Source organism: Martes martes (assembly GCF_963455335.1).
Source record: "Martes martes genome assembly, chromosome: 18".
NCBI lineage: Eukaryota > Metazoa > Chordata > Mammalia > Carnivora > Mustelidae > Martes > Martes martes.
The window spans coordinates 33,294,133-33,319,869 of NC_137906.1; the positions used below are offsets into that span (position 1 = coordinate 33,294,133).

The following is a 25,737-nucleotide window of genomic DNA, read 5'->3' on the forward strand; positions in this document are numbered from 1 at the left end:
CTGTTTTCAACTTTTTGTGGAACCTCCATACTGTTTTCCAAAGTGACTGTACCAACTTGCATTTGCACCAACAGTCTAAGAGGGTTCCCCTTTCTCCACAGCCTCTCCAAAATTTGTTGTTTCCTGCCTTGTTAATTTTTGCCTTTCTTACTGTTATATAAGGTGGTATCTCAGTGTGGTTTTGATTTGAATCTCCCTGATGGCTAATGATGTTGAACAGTTTTTCATGTGTCTGTTAGCCATTTGTATGTCTTCTCTTGAGAAATGTCTGGTCATGTCTTCTGCCCGTTTTTGGACTAGATTATTTGTTTTTTGGGTATTGAGTTTAAAGACTTCTTTTTAGATCTTGGATACCAGCCCTGTATCTGTAGTGTCATTTGCAGATATCTTCTTCCATTCTATTGGTTTCCTCTTAGTTTTGTTGGCTGTTTTCTTTGCTGTGCAGAAGCTTTTTATCTTGATGAAGTCCCAAAAGTTCATTTTTGCTTTTGTTTCCCTTGCCTTTGGAGACATGTCATGAAAGAAGTTGCTGTGGCCGATGTCAAAGAGGTGACTGCCTTTGTTCTCCTCTAGGATTTTGATGGATTCCTGCCTCACATTGAGGTCTTTGATCCATTTAGAGTTTATCCTTGTGTATGTGTATGGTGTAAAAAAATGATCGAGTTTCATTCTGTATATAGCTGTCCAGTTTCCCCAGCACCATTTATTGAAGAGACTGTGTTTTTTCCATTCAATATTTTTTCCTGATTTGTCGAAGATTAGTTGACCATAGAGTTGAGGGTCCATTTCTAGAGACTCTATTCTGTTCCATTGATCTATGTGTCTGTTTCTGTGCCAATAACATGTTGTCATGCTGATCACAGCTTTGTAATTTAGCATGAAATCAGGCGACGTGATGCCCCCAGCTTTGTTTTTCTTTTGCAACATTTCCTTGGTGATTCGGGGTCTTCCCTGGTTCCATACAAATTTTAGGATTGTTTGTTTCAGCTCTTTGAAAAGTGCCAGTGGTATTTTGACAGGAATGGCGTTGAAAGTGTAGATTGCTCTGGGCAGCATAGACATTTTAACAATGTTTATTTTTCCAGTCCATGAGCATGGAATGTTTTCTGTTCTTTCCGATTCAGTTTTGGGAAGTTACATGTTTCTGGGAATTTATCCATTTCTTTTACTTTGTCCAGTTTGTTGACATAAAACTTTTCATAATATTCTCTTATAATCTGTTGTATTTCTGTTGTGTCGGTTATTGTTTCTCCTCTTTCATTTCTGATTTTGTTCATTTGAATACCTTCTTTTCCCCAAAGAGTTTCACTAAAGGCTTACTAATTTTGTTGATCTTTCCGAAGTACCAGCTCCTGATTTCATTTATCTGTTCTATTGTGGGGTTTTTTTGGTTTCTATTTCATTCATTCATTCATTTATTTGTTTCATTTATTTCTGCTCTCATCTTCATTGTTTTATCTTACTTTTTCATGTAACTTTGTCCTTGGCCTATTATAGACTCAGTGGCTGTGAGGAATTTCGTTCAATATTCATTCAGCTAATGTTTATGGATTACTCACTGTGCGACGTTATTTACTGAGCCCTGCTATATGCGGGGTACTGTGCAAAACTCCTATTCTTTACCATTAGGCACTAGTGTCCCCTATCTGAGCCAGTGTAGCTAGGTCCCAACTAGGAAGCCACACCAACTCCTCTCAGACTGTTGGCATCACTAGATTTTGTGCTTTTTGTGGGTTCCTAGTTTTGCTGCTCTGCGTTACTTTTTTAATTAATAAAAGAAGAAAACCACAAGAACACCATCAGCAGTTCCCTGCAGATTCCTTGGGCTCCTTGCTCTGCTCACCAGGAATCCTGCGTAAAAACTGGAGCAGGGACTCTGGACTACATCATCGCAGGTGAGGAGTTCAGATGTCGCATAATGGGAGCTTGGGTTGTGTATTTAAATACTAACAAGGCTTGCTCTGCGGTTCGATTGAAGGGATTCCAAATCCCGAGTGCCATAGCTCGATTTTCAGACTCAGGCGTCATCTGCAGGCCTATTATGAGCTCTTCCTGGGGAACGTGCAGGGCACGAGATGTTGAAATAGGCGGAGACAAGTGTCAGATAATTATCCCTACATTCAGAGATGAGAGCTGGTGGGTGGGTCAGGGATGGGCTAGACTTTTTATCCCTTGGGGGCTGAGGAAGATCTTTTCAAGAGGGCTGTGAGTCCTGTGAGAGAGAGAGTTTGGGGTGTTGCCGACGAGTGCAAATCCAGTGTATTTCTCTGATCTGGATCGCTGCTCATCCTTGTGATGCTCAAGCCCAATCATTTGAATGGAAGCAGGTACTCATGAGGCTGCCTAGAGGCCTGATGGCCATAAAAATGTGTGCCAACGGGCATAATTGAGCATTTTTCTGTACCAACATAAATTGGCACTGATTCTTCTCTTTTCCTGCCTTTACCGTACCAGTTCTTCTATATTCATCTGCTAATTAATTCTTTCAGTAAAATGTCTCGCACACCCCCTGTATGCCCACTCAGCCACTACAGCTGTGAGCCAGGCCATGCCTGTGTTGACTTTGTAGTCTGCTTGGCTTGAACAACTAACTGCCTAGGTAAATACTTTAGGTATTTACCGAGCACCGGCTCTCTGAGGCTTGGGTGGAGGTAGACGTAGGAAGCTCTTCAAGTTCCAATTTCCAATTTCTACCCTCAAGGAGCTTGCAATCCGGTATGAAAGTTAAGATGTGCAGCGGATACCTCCCATGTAGCGACTTTTCCCAACTCACTGCACATTTTGATGAGGATGCTGCTATCCCATGCGGTCTGGCCTAAGGCCAGTGCGAAGATCAGGTGACTCAGAATCTGCTTTTTAAAATACGGATTTCTGTGCCACACCTCAGACTACTCAGACCAGATAAGATCTATGGGAATAAGGCTATAGGGGACCACGGATAAAACTGTGGAGGGCACGCTGAACTTATGCGCGCGTGTTTGTGTGTGTGCACACACGCATGTGTGGCCCTTGACAGGTGTGAAGGGTACTCAGTCATCAGTTTGGCAGGTTACAGTCTGGACCCAGCACTGCCCATTTCAGCAAGGGAAGCCATGGTCCTGTGGCCAGTAAGTGTTCAAGGAGGATGGACTTGGGAGGAAGCCCTGGGGTGGGATGGGGGGGACAACTGGGTGACATGTAGTGGCAGTTACAGGCAATTACAGTCACAGCTCAGTGTGTCTGGAGTTCACTGTGGTCCCGGTGATTTTATCTCATTGACACCTGTTATCCTCATAGCGTCTTCTGTAGAATGTACCATTGTTATGTCCACTTATAGAGGAGGAAACCATGGCACAGGGAGGTTGAGCAACTGGTCCTAAGTCACCCAGCTTGGAGATCACAGTGTTGGCATCCTCGTGCAGTTTATCGCTATCCTTCCCTCCAGAGTGAGTGAGAGAGAGGACAAGAGAAGTGCGTGCCATAAAAGTGAAAACCAAGCCAGCCTGTCCTTCAGGGAGGACTTCGAGCTCACTGATAAGTGTTTTTCATGTCTACGTCACTCTCCGGAGCTCTAGGAGTATATTGCAGGAAACCTCCAGGAAGAGGTGCAGGCGATGTTCTCCTGCTCAGGTTTATAGAGCAGTTCTTAGGTGAGGTTCAGAGAGGTCCAGGGACTACCTCTCTGAGCCACCTAGACCTTCAGAGTCATCATTGATCATCTCAGTGTTGTCTGACTGCCCTATTAGAGGAGATCTGACATGGCCCCACTTCTTATTCCCTTTCCTGTGGTTGGGATTTCTCACCCCATCTCTGGGCACGATGCGATTGCATTGTTCTGGGAGCCTCCTTTCCTCTAGGAACTGCCTCTCGGGGTTTGTATTTGCCTCCGTTCTGCTCCTCCGGTTGTCCTGTGTAAGCAGAGGGTAACTGTGTGTTGCAATTTTGTTCCTGATAATGTCTTACAAGGTAAATTGGAGTTCCAAAGGGCAGGCAAGAGAGAGAAGGTTCTTTAAAGGAAACCAGAGTCTTGGATCCAAGTGCTGAAGAGTGCTTTTGGAAGTGAAGACCCTGCCCTTCCTTGGATGGCCCGTGGGGCAAGCTGTGGCTGCATCATGTGGTGTGAGCAGCCCTGGGTTTGCAAGGTGGACCTGGATCCACCCCTCGTGAGCTGACATGGGGCAGGTCCTTTAACTCATCTTCCCCATGAGTAAAACTAGGGTCTCGTGCCAGATAGTCCTGACAGGCCTGGATGAGAACAGGCCCAGGGCAGGGAGCATGCAGGGCCAGAGTGACGAGCCGGTGGTGTTCCCATGGCGGAAAAAGTTAAGAGCGTTTTGTGATCACAGAGAAGCAGAGTGCTAATAAGGTAATTAGCACCTTTTCTCTGATTACCAGCCAGGGAATTATTGAAAGAGATTAAATAGAAACTGTGAAAAGATCCCTGGGTAACTGAGAAGTGAGAGAAAGGTAATAGCCTATACTCTGTGTATAAAGGAATAAAAATACGTTTTATAAGCAGAGAATGGATCTCTCCCACCCTTGCCCCAATGGCTTCCTTTCAGACCCTCCCACTTGCCTGGTACCACAGGGCCTTTGCACATGATGCTCTTTCTTCTTCTATTTGCCTACATCACTCCTACTTCCTCAGGAGTATCTCTGACTGGCTAGGTTGTTGAGTTTCCTTCACTGTGGATTCTGAAAGCACCATACAGCTTTCCTTCAAAACACAAATGTCAGCACAAATTACACATTTGAGTGACTATTTAATCCTTGTTTCTCCTCTTGAGACCATAAGGTCTGTGGGTACAGACTCCACAGCTGGGTTTTGTTTTTTTTTTCATCACTGGATGCCCAGCCTTGGCATCGTGCCTGCTACAGAGATGAATAAATAAATGGAATTAACTAATTAATTAATTAAAGATACAGTTAAGTGATACTTGACATCTGGTCCTTTGTATAGTTCTAGGAAGTTGGTAAACCTGGTGCTATTTGTCATTCCCATGAAGAAACTGAGGCTCTGGGATCAGTGACACAAATCGACTTTTCCAGGATGCATAACTCATAGACTGAATTCGTACAGAATCCTGGAGAATCTGAGAGTTTATTCCTCTTTCTCTAAATACAGGCATCAGGTTGATTGTCGTAAAAGTAGAAGTTTTAACCACTGAGATTGAAACAAACATACAAAAGTAAAAACAAAAATCGAAAGACAGACAACAAAGCCCACAGGACAATGGATTCTGATCGAGCTGCTTCTGGCTCAGCTACGTTTAAAGAAAGTCTCCTTGTTGCCTTTAACTTGCCTGGAACAAATCTTGGGGAGGGGCTGATTCCATCCCGGGAATAGTTCTGTATCTCGATCACCAGCTTGAGTAAAGTAACCTTCCAACCGACTTCAAGGAGCAAGGTAGAAAATGATGGAATGATGGTAGGAGCCAGCACCCAACGCCTGGCTAAGATTTGACAGCGCAGTGATGGGTACATAAGCCGCCGGGCATTTCTGCCCAAAGGTCGTGCAGCCCCCTAAGCTTCCTGGCTTGTTGAAGTTGGAGGTGGAGAGAGAGCCTGAATTCAGTGCCTTCCTTGGTGCTGCATGACTTGAGGACCTAATTCACGCCAACACACTTGGGCAAGCCTCCTAGCCTCGTTCAAAACAAACCGGTCAACCCAAACAAAAGCAAAAATTGCATCAGAGCCCTCTTCGTGCAGGGGATACAGTGATTAGTAAAACGAAGTGGGACAAACAGGATAAAACCACACATGGTACCTGCCTCTGTGCATGTTCCAGCAAGAGACATACACACTCAAGATGCCTGGGAATAAATCTCAGTTATCAGCCCTAATAAGTGCTATGAAAATATGAGGCACAGCATTAGAAGGTGGGAAGTTGACCTGATCAAGGAGGGCAGGAGGAGCATCACTTACAAAGTGGTGGTTCAGGAGTGAATTGAAGGACGAGGAAGAAGGTGTAACTAGAACCTGGGATCCCCTCTTGGTGGTTGTGGGGCCAAAGGACACAACTGAGCCAAAAAAACATTTGCAAGAGGAAGGGGTTTCCATGGAACAGGTCGAGACCACCAGGGCTTTTTACCAAAGCAGTGTCCCCACCTCCCCGTACAACAAAGTCAGGGAAGTTGTAATCTAAGGGTGCGTGCGTGTTCGTGATGGGGTTGGCAAGGGAAAGCTAGAATCGGGGCAGAAGTCATCCATTAGGTTGATGGCGTCCAGGTCCTGGTGGGTAGGATGTCCCAGGGGGCCAGCAAGAGTTGGCGTCATCAGTTCACCGGCTGTGTTTAGTCCAGTCACGTTTGAATGCTCAAAGGGGTTTAAATCCTGCAAAAATGGCTCAAAACTGTGTGTTAGGTCAATCTTTAGTTTTGAAAAGCACTGGGAGTTTTATCACTGATTTACCATCGCTGATACGGTTAGGGTATTTCCTGGCCTGGTAGTCCTGTTTGTTCCTACATTTTTTGTGCCCTGAAAATTATTAACTACTGAGGTCTGTTTTTCTGCAACGTATCCCAGGAAGTTCTGAAAGAAATGTGCTTAAGCCAGTAGTGCCGGTCAGGCATCAGTCACAAAATGCTGGGGCCTAAAATGATTTCTCTTATGGTAAGGACATTACGTCTCCTCTTTTCTTTCTCTGGGTATCCCTAGCCTTATCTGCCTACAGAGGGAGCTTTCCAGGGGAAATGGAACAGCATGAGCAAAGGCCCTGTGGCAGCCACCAGGGGATGAGAGGTCACTGCAGTGGGAGGGGAGAGAAGACAAGGCAGCGTGTGTTCTGAGACAAGCCTGTAAGGTAATGGGGCTCAGACCCTGCTGGACTCTACAGGCCACAGGCTGGTGGTATTAGTTCTAAGAGCCACATGATAATGAGTGGTCAGCGCCACTGTGGAGGTGAAGTCTGGTATCAAGAGGGTGAAACCCTCTCCTGAGTCAGGCAATTGGCTGTAGGAATTTGAGTGTTCATAGGATCAATACCAAACCCTTCCCCAGACCTGACCCAACAGCCAATGCAATAAGGACCTCAGGATCCCAGGTGAGAGAGGTCCCATCCTCAAGGTCACCGTTTGCGTAATGATCATGGATTAAATCCATTGCCACTTGCTACAAAGTCTTCACTTCACAGTTGACGTGATGAACAAACAGTATGCTGGCCTGGAGAAGGGAATGGGGGAGTTGTTGTTGGATGTTGGGGCTCAGGGCACAGCCTGACTTGTGCCACGGAGGCATTTCATTTAGGCATGGAGAGTATTGGAGTGTCGGGAAGATAGATTGATTTAGGGGCAGAAGGCTCATTAAAGTCTCAACTTTTTTTTGATGCCTGCGGTGCCTCCGGTTTTCTAATTTGTGGGCTGAAAGTTCTGCATGGCCAAGGATGAGAAAAATGAAGAGAGCTGGGTTTTGGGTCTTGGGTTTTCTGTTTGCTTTGTTTTGTTTTAAGCACCTAGCTTTGCTTTCTGCCGAAGAGAGAGCTGGGTTTTACTGTCCATATTGTCCGATGTCCATTTCACATGAGTTTCAGGAAAGAGGCACCTGTGTGAGCTGTGAATGGGCTCGGTGTACAGCGGCCTCTCGGTGTTCCGTTCTCTCTGTCCTGTTCGGATGCCGGGGTGCTGGCAACCCTCAAGGGGCCAGCCACGGAAAGATGACGTGGCACGTGGGGCCCCGGAGGGCGTCTGTGAGCCATCTCAGTCCGCAGACCGTGCACCTTCCTGACTTCCGTTATGCTCTCAGGAGCAGCGCACACCTAGCTTGTCTCTCTTCTCTGCAGAGAAAGAAGAACGTGCAGAGAGAGGATCTGAGGGATGGCGTTCTTCAGCATTCTGGAGGGGTAGTGCGAGCATGAGTTCGGGGGTTCAACAGAAAGAAAAGCAGTCAGCTTATGGTCCTTTAGCCTGTAGGGAGTCACTGTAGGACTTCTTATGTTTTCTCGCATGCGTTTGTTTCCCAGCACTGGAGGGAGGATGGGGAGGTGCTGGCAGATGGGAAAAGAGACCAAGGTGGTGGAAAGCCACCTGGCCTCAGTTGGAACCCCAGTGTGGAGAGGGGTCTTCTCTGCCTCAGAATACGTTCGTGTTTGAGAAGAAGCACGGTGCACGGTTCCACGGGGGAGTGCTGGGCCTTCTTCTGTGGTCGCCTTCCTTTCTAGTGTCTCCTTCCCTCCTGTGGGTCACTCTGAGATCTGGCTTCTGTCCCCTCCACTCATGATGAAGTGACCCCCTCCCCACCTTGTGCAGCCATACCTTCCCGTCTCTGCGCTCCTAGACCCTTGGGCCCCTCTCCCCCTCCCTCTGTCATCCAGCACTCTGCTCCCCTGCTGCCTCCTTGCACCTGTCCTCGTCCTCCGTTCCATGCTCTCTGCCCGTCTGCCAGCTCACCCACCATTAAGGTTCCCTGCACGCTCTCGAGGGTCTTCTCATGGCACACGTGTTAGGAGATGCCATCCACAGCTACAGTCATTCACGTCCTGCAGGTGCATGACGCCCAGACCTCAAACTCTGGTCCTCCCCCCTCCCCCCAAACCTTGTGCCCTCATGAGCAGGTGGCCCTATGCCGCCTCCCGTGTGCACGTCCGCCTCTCGTCCCTGGGTCCTCTTGGCCCCTGTGCTTGCTCACTCACTGAGCCACCGCTCTACGCCAGGCATGGCGCTAGCTGCCAGGGGTACCACTTTGAGGATGAAAGCAAGGTGCCTCACCTGTTCTCCACCTGTCTTTTTTTTTTTTTTAAGATTTTATTTATTTATTTGACAGAGATCACAAGTAGGCAGAGAGGCAGGCAGAGAGAGGGGGGGAAGCAGGCTCCCCGCCGAGCAGAGAGCCTGATGCAGGGCTCCAACCCAGGACCGTGGGATCATGACCTAAGCCAAAGGCAGAGGCTTAACCCACTGAGCCACCCAGGTGCACCTGTTCTCCACCTTTCTAAGTGACATCGCCAGTCACCCAGCCAGCCTTCTCGAATCCCCATCCGCTCTGCACCCGAGAACCCCTGCCCATCCCCTCCGTGGGTTCCCAGAGCCAGAGGATGGCATCTGCTAAGCGCCTCCTGACTCTCCTCTTCTTGATCCCTATCACCACTACCCAGGTCCAGGTGTCTCTCCTTGTCCTGGGATGGCTTCAGTGGCCTCTTGATGTGCTCTTCCTGCCGCAGTCATTCCGTGCTCTAGGCAGAGCACTGCTTTCTGACGACAGAAGTCTGCTCACGTCGCAACTCTGCTCTTTTTCAGGAATCTTCTCATCAAGTCCAGAAAACCTTAGGTCCTTATCTGTCATTCTTCCGCTCTCTCTCGGTGTCTCTCCTCCCCTACCCCTCTCTCCCTCTCCTCCTTCTTTCTCCCGCCTTCCCCCTTCCCCTCCTTGCCTGACCTCCTCCCTTCCCTCCAGCACTGACTGAATCCGATCCACAAACGGATCCATTTAGTTCCCTTGCATGGCAGGCTCCGCCACACATACCTTGGAGAGATCAGACAAACAACTCCTGACCTCACAGAGCTTACACTCAATTGTTAAGTGCTCTGAATCCAGAGTCTGTAGTACTCTGCATCCGAGCCAGAAGCAGGGCCCCCTGCCTCCAAGCCCACCTCCTCCCCAAGCCACATGTTCCCCCTACCCTCGGCTTTTCTGCTTCCGTGTTCATCTTCCCTCTGCATCTTTGCACACTGTCTGCTGTGCGTGGGATGCTCTCTCCAGACCTCTCTGGCCTGTGCCCATTTGCCTTCCGTTCAGGAACAGCTTAGGCGTCACCTTGCTCCGGACCCTTATCGCCCCTTCTCGCTGGGTGGATTCTCTCTTTCCGATCCTACCCCTGGTTCCCTGTTCCTTCTCTGGTCTTGGCTGTCAGCCCTTCTGGACTATGGGCCCCCTGAGGCTGGGCCAAGCTCTGCAGCTTTCTCTCTGAGCGTGTCTAGGAGGCCAGCCCCTCCCCACCCTCTGGCCTCCGTTTTCTTATGTGGAGAAGGAGAGCCATGCACCGATTTCTTAGTTGCTACCCAAAGGTGAGAGGCATCGCCAGGGCTGGGTCCGCTGGTGGTGTGTCGGGGACCTCCTTGCTCGGAGACCCTAAAGAAGGGGTCCCTTCTGTGCTCAACAGCTCTGGAGAAGACAGACCAGCCTGAGCCTGCAGAGCTGGGCAGCTGACTGGGTCCTGGCCCGGAGCCAGCACTGAGTGTGGCCGGAACTGGACACCCGGGGGCTATGCAGGGACGAAAATGGACCGTCATCGATTGTGGTTTTCTCCTTTCAAACGGTCATTTGGAACCCTTTTCAGAGGCTGCACGTCACTTTGAGTCCACATTGAATTGACATTCAATTTTCCCTTTTATGCCACTTGTTAGGAAAACACCCAAACCATCAATTTTTCTGTTAAAATCTCTCCCTTCCCACTCCTGTGTACATTTTCTAATGCCTTTTTGCTCAGAGTTCAACAACAATGGTGAATTCTGGTCACGATGAGTCCAACCTCTTTTTTCTGCGCTTCACGTGGGTCCAGGCTTAGAACCGCTCTTTGCCGTGTGTGTCTACACCGAGCGCAAACGCGCAAGTGAGAGTTGAGCGCTGCCCTGTTCAAGGGGTCGGTGGTGTTCCTCGTTTGGTTTACTCGTCTTCAAGAGTCTGAGAGATGAACATTCCTAGGTCTGCACATGGGATGGAGGCTTCACGTTCTGTGGGCTTCACGGGGAGAGCCGTTAGCAAGCAGAATGTTATGTCCCTGCAAAATGGGGCCCATGATGCTGCTCAGTCTCTTGGCGTTGGCCCGGGGCTCATTCTTCTATCTAGAAACGCCACCTCGAGAAGAAGATGATGGCAGGGGTGATCTTTAGGTGCTTTCTGAATCCACGCAGCGCGAAAGGGCACAGGCAGGTTAAGACTGACGAAGAGGAGGGTTGCCCAGGGGTGGTGAGCCGGTTGCTCTGGGATCCAGCAAAATCCGAGTGAATGTACTTGGACCTGAGTACTGTCGACTCCTTGTGTTCGGACTGATGGTGCCATGAGATACCGTGGAAATGGTGAGCGGCCTGTAAGAAACAGTTGGTGGATGGTGGCCACGGTGGGTCAGGTGCGGCCCTGACGGGCTGTGGGCCAGGCTCATCGACGCCACGAGGGAGGTAGGTGGCAGTTGCTTTTTCTGTCTCATGGCGGAGGAAACAGGGGCTTAACACTGTTGAGTCAGTTTCTCAAGGCCACAGAGCTGCTACGTGGGAGAACAGAGGTTCGAACTCAGAGATGTCTCATCCCCAAATCTGCGTGCCTCCCACCGCGGCACCAGCTTCCTCCCTGCGGACCCGCCCCAGGTGGTAGGGGGAGGGTCTGTGCTCTGGCAAAGCAACTAGAATCATCCTGACAGAGGGGGAGGGCTCGTTAGCCCCCTGTGGAGGAGGCTGGTGGGAGGGTCCACTCCTGCTGGAGGTAGTGCAAGGTCAGGGGTGACTGATGACCACAGGGCTGCCTGGGGAACTTGGCAAACTTGGGGAAACAGAATGATGTGGATGGCGGTGGGCTCTTTCCAAGACCCCAGGAGCGTCTTCCTTCCCCTTGGGCCAGTCCCTCAGGCCACTGTGAGGTCCAAGGGCTCCTTAAGGGAGCCCTTCATCCCAAGAGGGGCCTGAAAGACTGAAGGAACCTGCTTGCTTGATTTATCTTTTTAAAAATTGTATTAAAAATCCACATAACATAAAATTTAGCATGCAGTCATGTTAAACAGTACAGTGCGGTGGCATTGAGTACCGTGACAATGTTACACAACCACCATCTATTTCTGGAACTTCTTCACCACCCCAAAGGAAACCCCGGACCCGGCGGCCATCTCTCTCCTCCCCCTCCCCTGCCCAGCCCCTGGCAAGCACTGCCGTACTCGCTGCCAGTCTGATTTGCCTGTTCTGGATGTGTCCTGTACTTGGAGCCTTGCAGTATGCAGTCGTCTGTGTCTGGCCTCCTGTGCTGGGGATGTGGTGGGGGAGGGGTTTGGAAGTGGGGGGTGGACCGGGGAAGCCCCGAGCAGTGTGGACACAGGTTCTGTTCCCAGGTGTGGATGGACAGGGGTACCATTTTGTCCGAATCAGCTGGATTCCTGAGTTCTGGAGGGCACATAGCAAGCCTTGAGAACCTGAGGAATCCTAGCCCGGTCGCCCCCCAAAATCGTGCATTTGTTTCCTGCCTGCACATTGTCGGAGTTGGGGCAGCAAAGGATTCCTTTGTTTCAGACACTGAGATCCGCCTCTAGCACCTTCCTCCTACGCCCACGTTCGCACCACCCTCCCACCTCCCCAGCTCCCTCTGTGCCCCTCACTCAGCCACGTTTTCTCTCGCCGAACATTCCTTCCTTCCTTCCTTCCTCGACTCTGTCATTCATTCATGCGTCCGCTTACTCATACCTTCGGCAAACATCTTCTGAGCTCCGCCAGCTACGAGGGGCTGGGCTGGGTGCCGTTGCTGCGGGGATGAATTTACCATGAGTCTAGTTGCGTGGAGACAGATATTTAAATAGACACTCAAAATACCTGCTGACGAGATCGACAGTAGAGGCGTGGACAGTGTGTTCCGGGAGCACCGTGGGGGTGGAGTGGGGGGGAGAGGACAGAAGAGGTGGCAGCCGCTCGGTGTGTAGTGGGTGAGCTGGCGTTGGTCCACACTCTGGTTCCAGAGCTCTTGAGCGTCATCCCCAAGTCCTGGGTCCCCCACACCGTCCGGGGAACTGGAGTCCCACTAGGTCCATTTTACAGAAGAAAAGACGGAGGTCCGGGGTGGGAGGGCCAGTGTGTGGGAGGGCGGGAGGCCACGCCCGGGGCGTCCTTTCTCACGTGGCACATGGGCGTGGGCACCATCTGGGTGGTGGCCACTGCCCGCCTGGTTCCTGGGTGGCTCTGGCTCTGTCCCGGGAGTGGAGAGGATCACCCCAGGGAGACCCCTCTTCCTTTGCTCCCCCGTAGCACATTCTGACTCACAGCGTCCCCCTTCTCCCCAAAGCGCTTTGTTGGATGAGGTGAGGGGGCTCACAGGCTGTGACATGTGGCTGTCTCATCAGCTGGGGGGGCCGGATGGAAGCACACGGAGGTGGGGGTGACAGCAGACCCCGTCCGGCCTCACTCCCCATTCTCCCCTGCAAGCCAGAGGCCACTGTGGGGTAGATCTGTAGGTTGGAACCTCTGCTCTGCCAAATGCTTGGGGACTGTGGGCACGTGACTGAACGTCTCTGGTGCGGCTCCTCAGAGCTCAGTCCAGGGACCAGCAGCTTCGGTGCCACCTGCGAGCGTGCTGGCAATCCTGCAGCCAGCACATCCTGAATTTTAATCTGGGGTGGAACAAGATCCCCCCGTGATCCCTGCCTGGGCTCCTTAAAATCAACAGGCACCTCTCTCTAAGCCTCAGCTTCCCCACCCTGTAGAATGAGAACACAGATACTTTCCCCTGGCAGATTAGTGAGCAGATGAGACACATGCAGAACTCTCCGCTTAGCCGGTGGCTTGTCCTGGTTTGTCCAGGACCGAGGGGCTCTGAGGATGCCGGACTTGGAGTTCTAACCTGGGGACGCAGCTCATGCCTGGCACCCGGTCCGCGCTCCCACGAGTAGGACACTCAGGAACCATGTGGGGCAGAGCCACGGGAGAACCGTCCGTAGCTGCACTCATGCTGAGCCGGCGGGTTGTAGTTTTGGGTGTCCTTGTCGCCAGCGTGGTTGATTCTGTCGTGAGGACAGCTCAACCCCCGTAATCCCAGCTCTCTTGAATCAAGCTCTCAGTGGGAGCCAACGGCACTCACATTGTCTCCATCACAACATCCTCCTTCGAGGAGGGACTAGATCCCCTTCGTGGTACACATGGGAAAATGGAGCCTTACAGATACCGCCTTTTTGCCTAAGCCCAGACATCAGTGAGAGGAGGGGCCAAGACGGGACCCTCTGTCTGAGTGACACCAGCATCTGTGCCTTCAATCACAGCAATATACAGACTCCCCAAGGGAGACGCCGTTCCCTCCCGAGGCTCAACTCTCAGAGCTGTTTGTTGACGTTTCCTAGAGAACAGGGTCGTTTTGAAGAGGATGTGGCTGCTCTAATGTTGACTGCCAGGGCCTGCCCCCCCCAAGGGTTATGGGACAGCCTGCAATTCTCCCTTTTCCAAAAATAAAGCTGCTTCCTTCAGTCCAGCAGTGGCCCCCCGTGTGTGTGTGTGTGTGTGTGTGTGTGTGTGTGTGTGAGAGAGAGAGAGAGAGAGAGAGAGAGAGAGACAGCTAGAGACAAAAACTTAATGAACAGGACCTGTTTGCGTTTTCTCCTCCCTGGAACAGCTTAATGACAAGCGATTATTATTGGCGGCTACTTGTCATGTCTTTCGTCCGGGTCACGGCAGTGGTGGCTGTCGGACTCCTAGAGAGGAAACCAATCTTGGTGGCACATCAAAGAAAAACAAAACAAGGGAGGATGAAGAGCTTATGCACAGAAGACAGAGCTGTGTGGAGAGAGGCTGCGGCCCCTGGGGAAGATGCATGGACCAGAAAAAGGGAGGACGGGAAAGGAAATATGCTACTCCATCGTTTGAGTTTTTCCAATCTAAGCTCAGCAGATGAGAGCAGAGTGAGCCCTGTTATTCTCTACTTTCTTCCTTAGCTAAAGTGGTGTCAGGAATCTTCGGTTGCCAGGGCCAAAAAAGCTGATTCAAATTGGCTTAAGCAAAATGAGATGATTAACTGGGACATGCAGTGACAACGAGGGCAAGATAGCTTCAGGTGTGGCTTGAACAAGGTGCTCAACAAGGGTATTAGGTCTTGGTAACTCTTTATCTTTCAGCTTTGCCTTTATCTCTTATGGTTTCCTCTTCAGGAGGGTGTGTGTTGGCATGAGGCTGCCAGAAATCCTTGCTGAACCTCAGAATTCAAGTTTAACGATAAGAGAAACTGTCTTTTCCTAGTCACTTTTTCCTGAAACTGTGAGAGTCACTCTGAACGGACCTGTTAGGATACATTCCTACCCTTGAACTCATTGCTGACACTGTGGGGATTGGATGAGCCAACAGGCTTGGCTGACAAAAGGATGGCTCATAGAAATTCACTATTACCAAGAAAGAAAGAAAGGATGTTCAGTTGTTAGAATAACAAATGCCCATGATCTATCTCACAGAGGCTTATGCTTCTCTAAGAAAAGAAATGTAGGGGGGAAAAAGGCTCTGGTGCATAGAGCAAGGCCAGTAGACAATCACAGTTAGGACTGGCAGGGGGAAAAAAAAAAAAAAGATCCCCAGGATTTGGGTTTATCAGCAACTCAGAGACCTGATTCTGTGATCTCTGATCAGGTAGAATTTCCCTCTGGCTTTCTATGTGAGAATGGCTGGACCCAGCCTCAGACAATCCATCATCACTAACGACCCTGTTTAGAAGTCTTGAATCAGACGATCACCTGCAGGTTGACAGAGCACGGGGTAAAGGCAGCTTGGAGCTTTGCTGTGTCCTTGCATAGAAATAAGAGCTTCTATCTCAGCAGGTGTCTCTTCTTGGTCAGCCTGCTAACGATGGAGGAAGCAGGGCTGGGTCCAAGAGCGGCAATCATCATGTGGTTTTGATGAATGCGGAGTGTTGGGCTGTCATCAACTCTTTGCTTCCGGACTCAAGGAATACATCTCTCCGTGCATTTGTGTACTCTCTCTTCCAGCATCGCGTTAATTGCCAGAGGGAGAGCTTGGGTCTGGATGATGGACTGGGGAACTAGGTCTGGAGTGCCTAGGCCAATGGGGGAGTTCTAGGCACACTGTTCGACATTCATATACCAGTTGATTGAACGATAGCGCAAACATTTAGGTGCCTTACTGCACCTTCAATGTAGGCTCCTGTCTTGGCATGGATCAGAATTCCAAAGGGAAGAACAAAGCTTGCTCATGTAAAACCCTAACATCCCCAGAGTTCCAGGCCCTCTCCCAGCTTCCCTGCCGGAAGTGCATTTAGTAGATGAATTGTTTGGAATAAGGTTGACTTAGACATTAAATCAGACCCCTTACCATGACTGTCAGGACACCTCTGCTATGTGATACGGCCTCTGCTTCCTGTCCTAACTCATCTCTCATCCTCCCTCAGTCATTAAACCTGAGCTGTTTTGATCTCCTTCTGTTCCCCAAACTTGCCAAGCCCCTTCCTACCACATGCTGCTCCTTCCTCTCCGATGGCTCTCCTTATGCCGCCCCACCCCTCCGCTTTGCCTGGCTGATTTCTTCATATTCTTTTGATCAGCCCCAGTGTCGCCGACCAGCTGCTCTAAAACAGTGCTCCTCTCCACACCACTCCAAGCCGTTACGTCATCTGAGCTCCTTGAACTTATTCTGTGTGTTGAGTTCATTCTTTCTTGTCTATCTGCTCTCTTAAGAATGCAAACTTCATCAGCGTGGGGACCTTCACTTTTGGTAGCCTCTTTCCCTAGATTCACTCCCCTGGAACCATGCCCAGCACATCACCGGCGTTTGTTAAATTCCTTGAGTGGTTGAAAAGCAATCAATAGATGAATGTTTCTCGAGCAGTAGATCTGGCAGGTCCACTTAGAGACATCAAGCATTAGTCTCTCTTTCCACCCACGGGCATCCTTGCAGACTCAGAATGATGCCCCCAGTTTGATCCCCAAAGCAGTGGCCTGATGCCGGCAAGGTGCTGAGGGGGGGACTCTGAAGGACGTTGTGCCCTGCCCTCAAGAATTCTAGTCTGAGCAGCAGGCAAGAGCCATGCCTCTCAGTAACTGGGCAGCTGCACACAAGTCAGGGCTGAGGAGTTAGAAGTAAAAGCAGAGGTGCTGGGAATTCAGAAGTGGGACAACTAATGAGTCCACAATGGATGCGGGAGCTGGGGCTTGATGGTCAAGGCTACCGTCTTCACCACTGTCATGGCTGGCTCAGGTTGATGGAGCCCTTGCCCCGCGCCAAGGGCTCTCTGTGCCCCATCTCTCAAAGTATGCACAGCAGCCCTCCAAGGTGTGATGCCTCCTATTGTCATGTCCATTTTTCAGACGGGGAAACAGAGGCTTAGGTCAAATAACTTCTTTGCAGGAGGAAGTGGGTCCTGCTGAGGCTGCCAGCGAAGCCATGTTCCTCTTCCACAAGCCCCGCTGCTTGTGGTTTCTCTGTGTAGAAAATGGTTCATACTCGATGGCATTGTGCTCCATTAAGGTAGCGCTGAATTAGGGGTGAGAGACCCCGTGTCTGTCCCTGTGGTGCCCACTGATTTAGGTGAAATTTGGAGCGAGTCATTCTAGATTTTGCAGCCTTCGTTTCCTCACCTTGAAGATAGAGCAGTTGAACTTGGCCGTACCAACTCTTCCTGAACATGAGCATGTTCAGGAGAACATATGTATTCTAGAACTCCTCAACAAAGACTCTGGTTCAGTGGGGGTGGCCTGGAGCCTGGAAATTTGAGGGTATGAGAAATTCCCCCAGGGGAGCACAGTTAACAGGGCTGGATACTGAAGACTTAGATTCACGTTTTCGACCCTGGCTGTGTATTACATTCACCCAAGGAATTTTTTAAAAAGGTCCTGGACCCTATCCCAGACCCAGTCACTTGGCATCTTTAGGTGTGGGTCTGGTGGGAAAGGATCAGCTTTAAAGTTTAAAGACTGCTAGCTTTTGAGATATGGCTAATGTGACTGAGAACCCAAATAATTAATTTTATTTACTGCTTTTAAATGAAGTTTATATAGTCCTGTGCAGCCAGTAGGTGTTACATTGGAAGCCCAAGCTAGGATAAGGTTGAAGGCTTGGTTGTTCTAAGAGGCTCCGTTCCTTGCTCCATCCCCAACCGCAGAACTTCTCTTAGAAATTATTTTACATGATCTCCGTCTCTTGCATCCTAGTCTGAAAGCCAAGTGCTCAGACTCTGAGTTAAAACTGGAGGGCCTCTCCTGGTCTCCAGCTCAGAGCATGGCAGCCACCCTTGTTTTTTGGGAGCCCACCAGTCTCCAGATAATTAAGTTTGAACTTCTCATTTTTTAAATTTTTTTTTAAAATTTTAAATCCAAAAACTAATGATGTACTATACATTGGCTAATTGAATTTAAATAAACTTCTCATTTGTAGAGAGATGAGAGAGCAGAGAAAGGTGCTGCTAGGTTATTTTAGAAGAATGATGGTGGATTGGGTCACAGGAGAAGCAGAATGGAGGGGACAGAATGTAAATCATGAAACAGTCCAATGAATGGGGGTTGCTTAGAGTAGAATTCTGTGTTTGTGGGTGAGGGAGCTGATGTGCTTTTGGGAAATGATGGACGTAATGGGAAATGATGGGGTAAAATATGAAGCCTTCCTTTGGTTTTCCTCCCAAGCACACGTTACTTGGGTTCATTAACTCACTCAGCAGTTTGCCTGATCACACGCTTGCTGGAGTCCCTGACCCCTCTCAGATGCTGACATAGACACTGAGTCCCAAACACTTGAGTCCAGATTGTGATGGGGCTGGTGTGTGTTTTTACTTTATCCTGAAGGTTGTGAGAGCTGCTGAAAAAAAAATTAAGAAGGAGGACATCATGCTCCAGTTTGAACTTTAAAAAAAGTAACTAGAGCAGCAGTGTGGAAGGTGGGTGGGAGAGGGACAAGACTTGGGCAGGGACTTTGTACAGGAGGTTCTCGCTCTTGTTTGAGAGAGAGCTGCCAAGGGTCTGGAACATGGGCAGGTACAATAGGGAAAGGAAAAAGAAATAATCCTCTGGGATGATGAAGAAATAATGGGTGCCCCTAAGTTCGAGTGGCGGGTAAGCACAGTAGTGAATGTGGGAAGAGATCCCTCCTATCCCGAAAGGAGAAAAATGAGTGATAGAACGTAAATCATAGAACACTCCAATAAATGGAGGTTTCCTGGAGCGAAATTTTGTGGACGATGGAGCTGATGGGTTTTTGGGTACAATTTCCCCTCTTAGCTTCGGTCTTCTGCATCAACTGATTGCCAGTCAATGTGAGATTACGGACGTTGGTTTTCTAGTTCTAGGGCATTTTTTTTTTTCTAGTTGGGTGCCTCAGGAATGATTGAGTGGTGGTTATTAATCACACACACACACACACACACACACTTCTGCTTCCTGTTCTGCACACCTTGTTATCAGCGTTTTCCAGGAGCTTTGCATCCAGTTTCTGGATTCAGATTGCCTGATCTTGAATCCTGACCCTGCCATGTACCAGCTGTGTGTGTTTAGGCAAGTTACCTTCTCTGAAGCAGGGTTTTGAAATCTCTAGTACAGGGATGATGATAAGACCTCTTTCTACATGCTACATTGTACTACATATTGCATATGCCCAGTAAATGTTAGGTGTGGTGAGGACCATGGTGGTGGTAATTCTGATGAGGAGAAAAGGGAGATGGATAGATGGAGGTGTTGATGAACGATGATGGTGGACAACAATGTAGATGACAGTGGTGGATGTTGAGGAGGAGGAGGAAAATGGATATGATGGTAGATGACGATGTGGTGTATAATGATATGATGATGATGATGATGATGGTAGTGATGGTGGGTGATGATGATGGTAGATCAGATGAGCAAAGGTAGGTAATGGTGGTAGTGGATGATGGTGGTGATAGATGATGATGATGATGGTAGTGATGGGTGATGATGATGCTAGATCAGATGAATGAAGGTAGATAATGGTGATGGTGGATGATGATGGTGATGGATGATGGTGATAGTGGATGATAATGAATAATGATGATGGTAGTGGTGATAATGGTGATGGTAGATGATGAATAATGGCAGATGATGATGGGGGTGGATAATGATGATGATTATAGTGATGGTGGGTGATGATGGTGAATGATGATGATGGTAGATGGTGGTGGTGGTGGATGATAATGGTGGTGGATGATAGTGATGGTACCTGGTGCTGGTGGTTGGTGATAATGGTGATGGTAGAAGATGATGGTTGTGGATGATGATGGTGGTAAATGATATGATGGATGATGATGGTGGTGGTGATGGAGGAGGAGAAGAATGACTGATGATGGGATAGAGATCCTTCAGTGGCAGAGAGTTAGCTTGTGAGAATGCTATTCTTCTAAACTCTCATGCTTATCAAATTTGGTGCCTTTAGTTTTCCTCTCATCCATGGAAGCAGAAATAAAATATATTTAAAAGCTCAGTTAATACGCAGCAAGAGTGGCAGAAACACCCCAGGGTTTACCAGGACAATCCTCCTATGGGAAAAAGAAGATTCCCAAGGAGTCTCTCTCAGTTTTTGCTGGGTCACCTGCATCATTATCTTTTTTTTGGCACCCACCCTGGCAAGCAGAAGGAAAATAAGCTATGGAAATGGGTACAGGGTTGACAACAGTGAGCAGTTCTCTCAATGCTTCCTAGGGATGAGCTTCCTTCTATCTCCTCACCAAGTACATATTGAGCCCCTGCTGCATGTCAGACATTGAGCTAGGCTCTGACAATACTAACTTGAATAATATTCATGCTGCTGTTGAGAGGAGACCAAAAAAAAAATTAACAAATCAGCCCTGGAGCTCAGATACTCAGCTCACAGAGATTGTTTCACTTGTGCTGGCATGGGGCATAAGCACTGGGATTTTTTTTTTTTAAAACAACCCTCAAATGATTCCCCTGTGCCGCCAGGAACGAGAGCCACTGGTGTGCATGAGGGAACATTGGATGACGTTGCACCTTGTACCAAAGCTGCTGTTAGCATGGGGCCGGGTGGGTTTTAGGGAAATCACTTAACCTCTCTTCCTGTGAGAGGAATTTGAGAAATTATGAGAAATTATGAGAAATGTCATCCATGAGGGTTCTAATCACTGGCAATACCTCATCCCTTGAGTAGGTAGACTCAAAGAGCTAATGGGTATGAGTGTTCTCTATAGCCTTTGTGAATGGGTAAGTGAAATGAAAGTTGGTATTAGACTCTGTTAAGCATCATGCCTTGATACCCACGGAGTCAGGTCTCACCCTGAACGCTCAGCAAGCTCTGGAACACTCTAGAACATGAGATCAGGAACTCTTCATCTAATGAGACCTTGGTTTAGGGTGGGACCGAAACACAGAGTGGAGAGCAGACACCCAGAATCCCACACCCCCCTGCCTCCCTCGCTCTGTGTTTAAAACAGTTTGTTCTGTCTTCAGCAGAGCAGTGAGCCCGGGGAGAGAACTGCTCCTGCTGCAGAACCGAAGTGGGTGTCTGAAATCTGTTCCTCTCCCCCGGCTGCACACTGCTGAGGAAGCCGGTGCCAGAGGTGGTCAGAGACTGCTCTGTAGAATCTGAAAAGGACAGGCCGAGGGATGGCAGGAGGTGGTGAGTGCAGGAGAAACAGCCTCTGCCACTCAGGTAGGAAGCGGGAGGAATGTTCAGGGCCTTGAAAAGAGGGCCATGTGGCATATCAGATGCCAGGCCCTGGGAGTGTGGCCAGATTCCTCCGTCACCTCCTGCCAGTCCGTAAAAATACCTTCGAAAAATCCGGGGCTGAACGTGAGCCTCTTCGGTGTCTCGCTGTGCAGTTCTGTTTTGCAAATAACCTTCTCCCTTCCACCCCTCCGTAAGGTATACAGAGCCTTGGGTCCGGAATGGGTTTTGAAGTTTCAGGTGCCAGTGGAAATGATGGTGGTTCAGGGTAACTGCGGGAGGTCCATGAAGGACATGAGCGATGGTTTCTCTCCAAAGCATGATTCATCAGTGTGAGGAAAGATCGTCCCTTCTCTTCATGTGGCCTCCTTGGGCTCAGAGTGAGTGGGCTGATTTGTGGAGGGTGGGTGAGGAGGGGGGCGGGCAGTGTGACGCTGGCATGTCAGTAGATCTGGACATACCAGTTTCTGAACTGGGATCAGGATCCCCTTAGGTTTCTGGCTCCGTCCATGTTGTCTAGAGGACTGAGGACGTGGAGAGGCATCTCTAGACTGTGGGGAGTCAGGCATAGATGATAGATGAGCCTGCCGTCCCAGTTCAGCCGTCCCAGTTCAGCCCTTCTTCCTGGCAGCCCCTGGCCCCCGCCCACCCTGAGATGGTGCGTATTATGCCCACTTTATAGGCAAAGAAACTCAGATGCAGAAAGTTTCAGAATTCACCCACGGTCCTATGGTTAGTTTACACCGAGTCACAACTTGAACTCAAGTCCAGTAGACCCCAGAGCCCAAGCTGTTTCAATTATAAAGTGACTGGTGTGCATAAAGGGGTAGGCTGGGGAGTCTCTTCTTAATGTGATTGTCTAGGGGAGCCACTGATGACAGAGGAGAGGAGTGGCATGGTTAAAGGAGTGTCCAGCCAGGATCTTCTATCCGGCAGTCATGACCTGGGTGAATTGTTGGGATGCTTGAGTCCAGAGTGGGAATTACACCTGACCCGCAGGGAAAGTACCAGTGACGCCGACTTGTTGAGGACTTGATATGTGATGGGTACTGCCCTGGATGCTTCTCTACGAGGAGGTCATTGAATCCTTCCTGCTCAGTGAGGAAGTATGATCATCACCAACAGGGTTGTGTGGGGCTGAAGAACTTGGAATCTCAAAGGCAGGCCAACCTGATTTCCCTGCCCTTATGACCCTGGAGGAGTCACTCTGGCTCTGAATCTGTTTCTTTGTTTGTATGACGGGGATCATGCTAGGATCCGTTGAGGAAGGTGGTTGAAAGCGTTGAGCCACATAACTCTCATAGACACATTAACTAGTATAATCATTAACATTGCCATACCCATTGTACAGATGTGGAAACGGAGTCTGGGAAAGGCGAAGTGAATTTTTCCCCCCAAGGCCAACCAGTTAGGATCGGTACCCAGACAGCATGACCCCAGAAGTTACACTGTTGTCCATCCTGGGGAGAAGATACTAATGGGGACTAGAAGAGAGTAATAGGAGAGATTCAGCCTGGACTAATGCACCGCAGGACTGGGGGGCGGGGGGATGGGGTGGGAATGGCACAGGCAAGGAGCTTGCACATGTTTTTACACAGACGGCTGTGACAAACAAGCTTGTGGCTAATGAACTGCCGTCCCTATAATTATCTTTCTCCTTCACGAAGTTCACAGCGCAGCCGTGCCCTCCTCCCCACATGGGGAGTTAGGTAACGCTGCACTTACAGAGCTTACGGCTCTGCTCTGTGCACAAAGCTGCTCGTGGATACAGTAACGTCTGGCTCCTAGCACGAGGAGCAGGGGCGTGGGAGCATCCCAGACAGCCCCCTCTCCCGACATCTAGCATGCTAGATCTCCACCTCTCCGCTAATTCCGATTATCCCTAGCAAGTGTGTACATATGGATCATCTCAGAGATCCTTTTTATTGAGTTCCGACCATGCCCTGCTTAGCATCTGCCCTCCTGAGATCTTTCTCCATGCCTCGTGTGCTCAGTGCAAGAAGATGCTGATCCCCTTTGCCTTTTTCAGTCCCAATGTGACTCTGGTCAGCGGCTTCCTTGGAGCCATCTTTGCTCCATGGGAATTACTACATTTCCTTGGTAATTAAGTTTGGAGCTTCTCAGTCCCATCCCAAGAAGCGCCCGGCAGGGTGTCATGTTGGTGGATGTAACTGCCTTGAGACAACTTCTCTGCCTTCATCTCTTGCTGGGTTCCTTAGGTTATTGTTGTTTTTGGTCTTGAACAAGGTTCTATGGGCAGCTTTTGAGGCTTGGAGGACTTTTGTATTCCTTTTCTGATCAGAAAATGTCACTCTCTGTATATTTCAGAGATTGGATGGAGAACTGTTATGTTGGTGAAAGATTTTATTTTTTTGGACATGACATTCAAGAGCCATAAACCGAATTCTTTTGTTTTGCTTTGTGTTTAAACCAAGGACATTCCTCTTAGACTTCATTCGCACATTCATTTACTCACACGTTCCCTCATCCTGCATTTCCTGATGTGTCATTTGCCAAGCCTTCTGCCAGGTTCTGGGGACAGAGAGATGAGGACAGCAAGATCTCTGCCCTCGAGTCTTGTTGAGGCATGATTTAAAATGATTAATCAATCCAAGAATATTGGATTTCTCCAAAAGCTACTATAGGGAAAAAGATAATTATCCAAAGTCTTTAAATCTGTTACCCACTTTAATTGATTTAATTAGGTAAAATTCATAAAGCTGTATTGTTGGAAAGAGCTCAGAGGCATTTATTCCTGTTTTTGTTTTTTTTTTTTTTTTTTCCCCCTCTCTGCCTTCAAGCCGAGCTGCACTTGAATTATCCCCCAAACCCGTGCATTTCAGAAAATGGACGTATTTTGAAGAACTATGGCTTTTGGCCCATTCAGATAAAACTTTCTATTCAGTGAGCACCCCAGGGAAAACTTGACAGACTTCTTGAAAGGGTTGACATGCACGGCTACAAAGTATTGTTTTGAAAGACAAATGGAATTGTCCACTCTTAATACACACACACACACACACACACACAAATGGAACCCACATATTCCTACTATTGAGGTGAGTGCATATCCCATAACATGGATTCTAAACATGGGAATGCAATCCCATAGCTCGGAATGCAAAACGAAAGCCCGGCTGCGCTATAGTAAGGACCCCTTGAGAATTCTTTTAGTTCCCAGGGACAGAAAACCATATTTCAGCACTTGTCACATTGTGTTTTGTTCTAACACACAGGCACACCTTCCACTTAGCTGGCTTTTTGTGCACCTTGCCCATCAGTCAGCAGCCTGGTCGAAGCACCTGCTGTCTGCAGATCCTCAGTGATCCCAAGAAAGTCGTGGCTGTGTTCTGGAAAGGGGACTGGTCACAGAACCAGAGCCGGAGGTCGTTTCGAGCTTCTTTCCCCCCACTGCCAACACCACCACCTCCACAGAATCATCATGGGGATTTTAGGAGTTAACGGGGTGTGAAGGTAGTTGGCAAGTTGTCCAACTGTATGCACTGCCTGCCTTTTCTAAATGGAAGTCTGTCCTCATGATCAGATCATGACTCAGGGAGGTGTTAGAACTATCAGAGGCCCTTTAGCCCAACCCAAGTTGCCATGTGCCTTTCCAGAGTCAGAACATTGGGCAGCTCCCCCTTATGTTTGAGTAAGGTCTGAGGCCGCACGTGGTGGGGTTCCTGCCGAGTTCTTCACCATCCTCTCATCCCCCTGCTTCACGAGTGATAATGCATTTACCTCTGGCTTCTAGAATACTCGATATGTATCTGTAGGGCCTCTGAGTATCATGTCCCCCCCTTTCCCTTCTTCCTCACTCGGATACTCCCTCAACATCCCCTTACGCTTCTCTCAGCCTCTAGTCCCAGGAAATTGCTCTTCCCCAAATTCCCACCAGATCTGCGAAGGTAGAGACCACGTCTGTGTCTGTCTTCCATATCATTTCCCCATGTTCTAAAATGGTATTGCTGCATAGTTAGGGGGTCAACAAGTACTTGTTGATCCAGAGAGACATTTAGGTAGAATGTCCAGCGAGCATTTATTATACTTCATAGTACACAGGAGTCTAGAATCCAAGCGACAAATCCCACTTGGACTGGCTCAAGCAACCATGGCTTATGTTGGCTTATGACCAACAGGTCCAGAGTCGGTGGCTTCAGGCACGGCAGACTCCAGGGGCTCGAAGCACGTCATCAGAACTGTGTCTCGGTGTCCTGAGGTTGTCTCTTTTGGCTTCATTTTCCAGTTCTCAGCCTGGGACCAGATAGAGATCATTGTGTTGGAACCACAGGGGCCCCAGAGGGTAGAGACAATGGGATTAGCCAGAAGCAAAAACAACAGATGTCCTTGGTGTGCCAGGCTGCGGGCTCCCGGGTCAGGGTCTCTCTCCTCTCTTTCTAATGTCCGTTCCAGAGTGTGGCCGATAGTAGGTGCTCAGGGATGTTCGCAACCAAATAGGTGTGTGATG

At 49.2% G+C, this 25,737-nt stretch overlaps 1 protein-coding gene across 1 annotated transcript in view; it reads left to right on the top strand.

Moving 5' to 3' along the window:
* Positions 1 to 25,737, top strand: part of GRIN2A (glutamate ionotropic receptor NMDA type subunit 2A) — a gene marked incomplete at both ends in the record, with an annotated part of 364,573 nt that overhangs the window by 188,940 nt on the left and 149,896 nt on the right. The window lies entirely within an intron of this gene.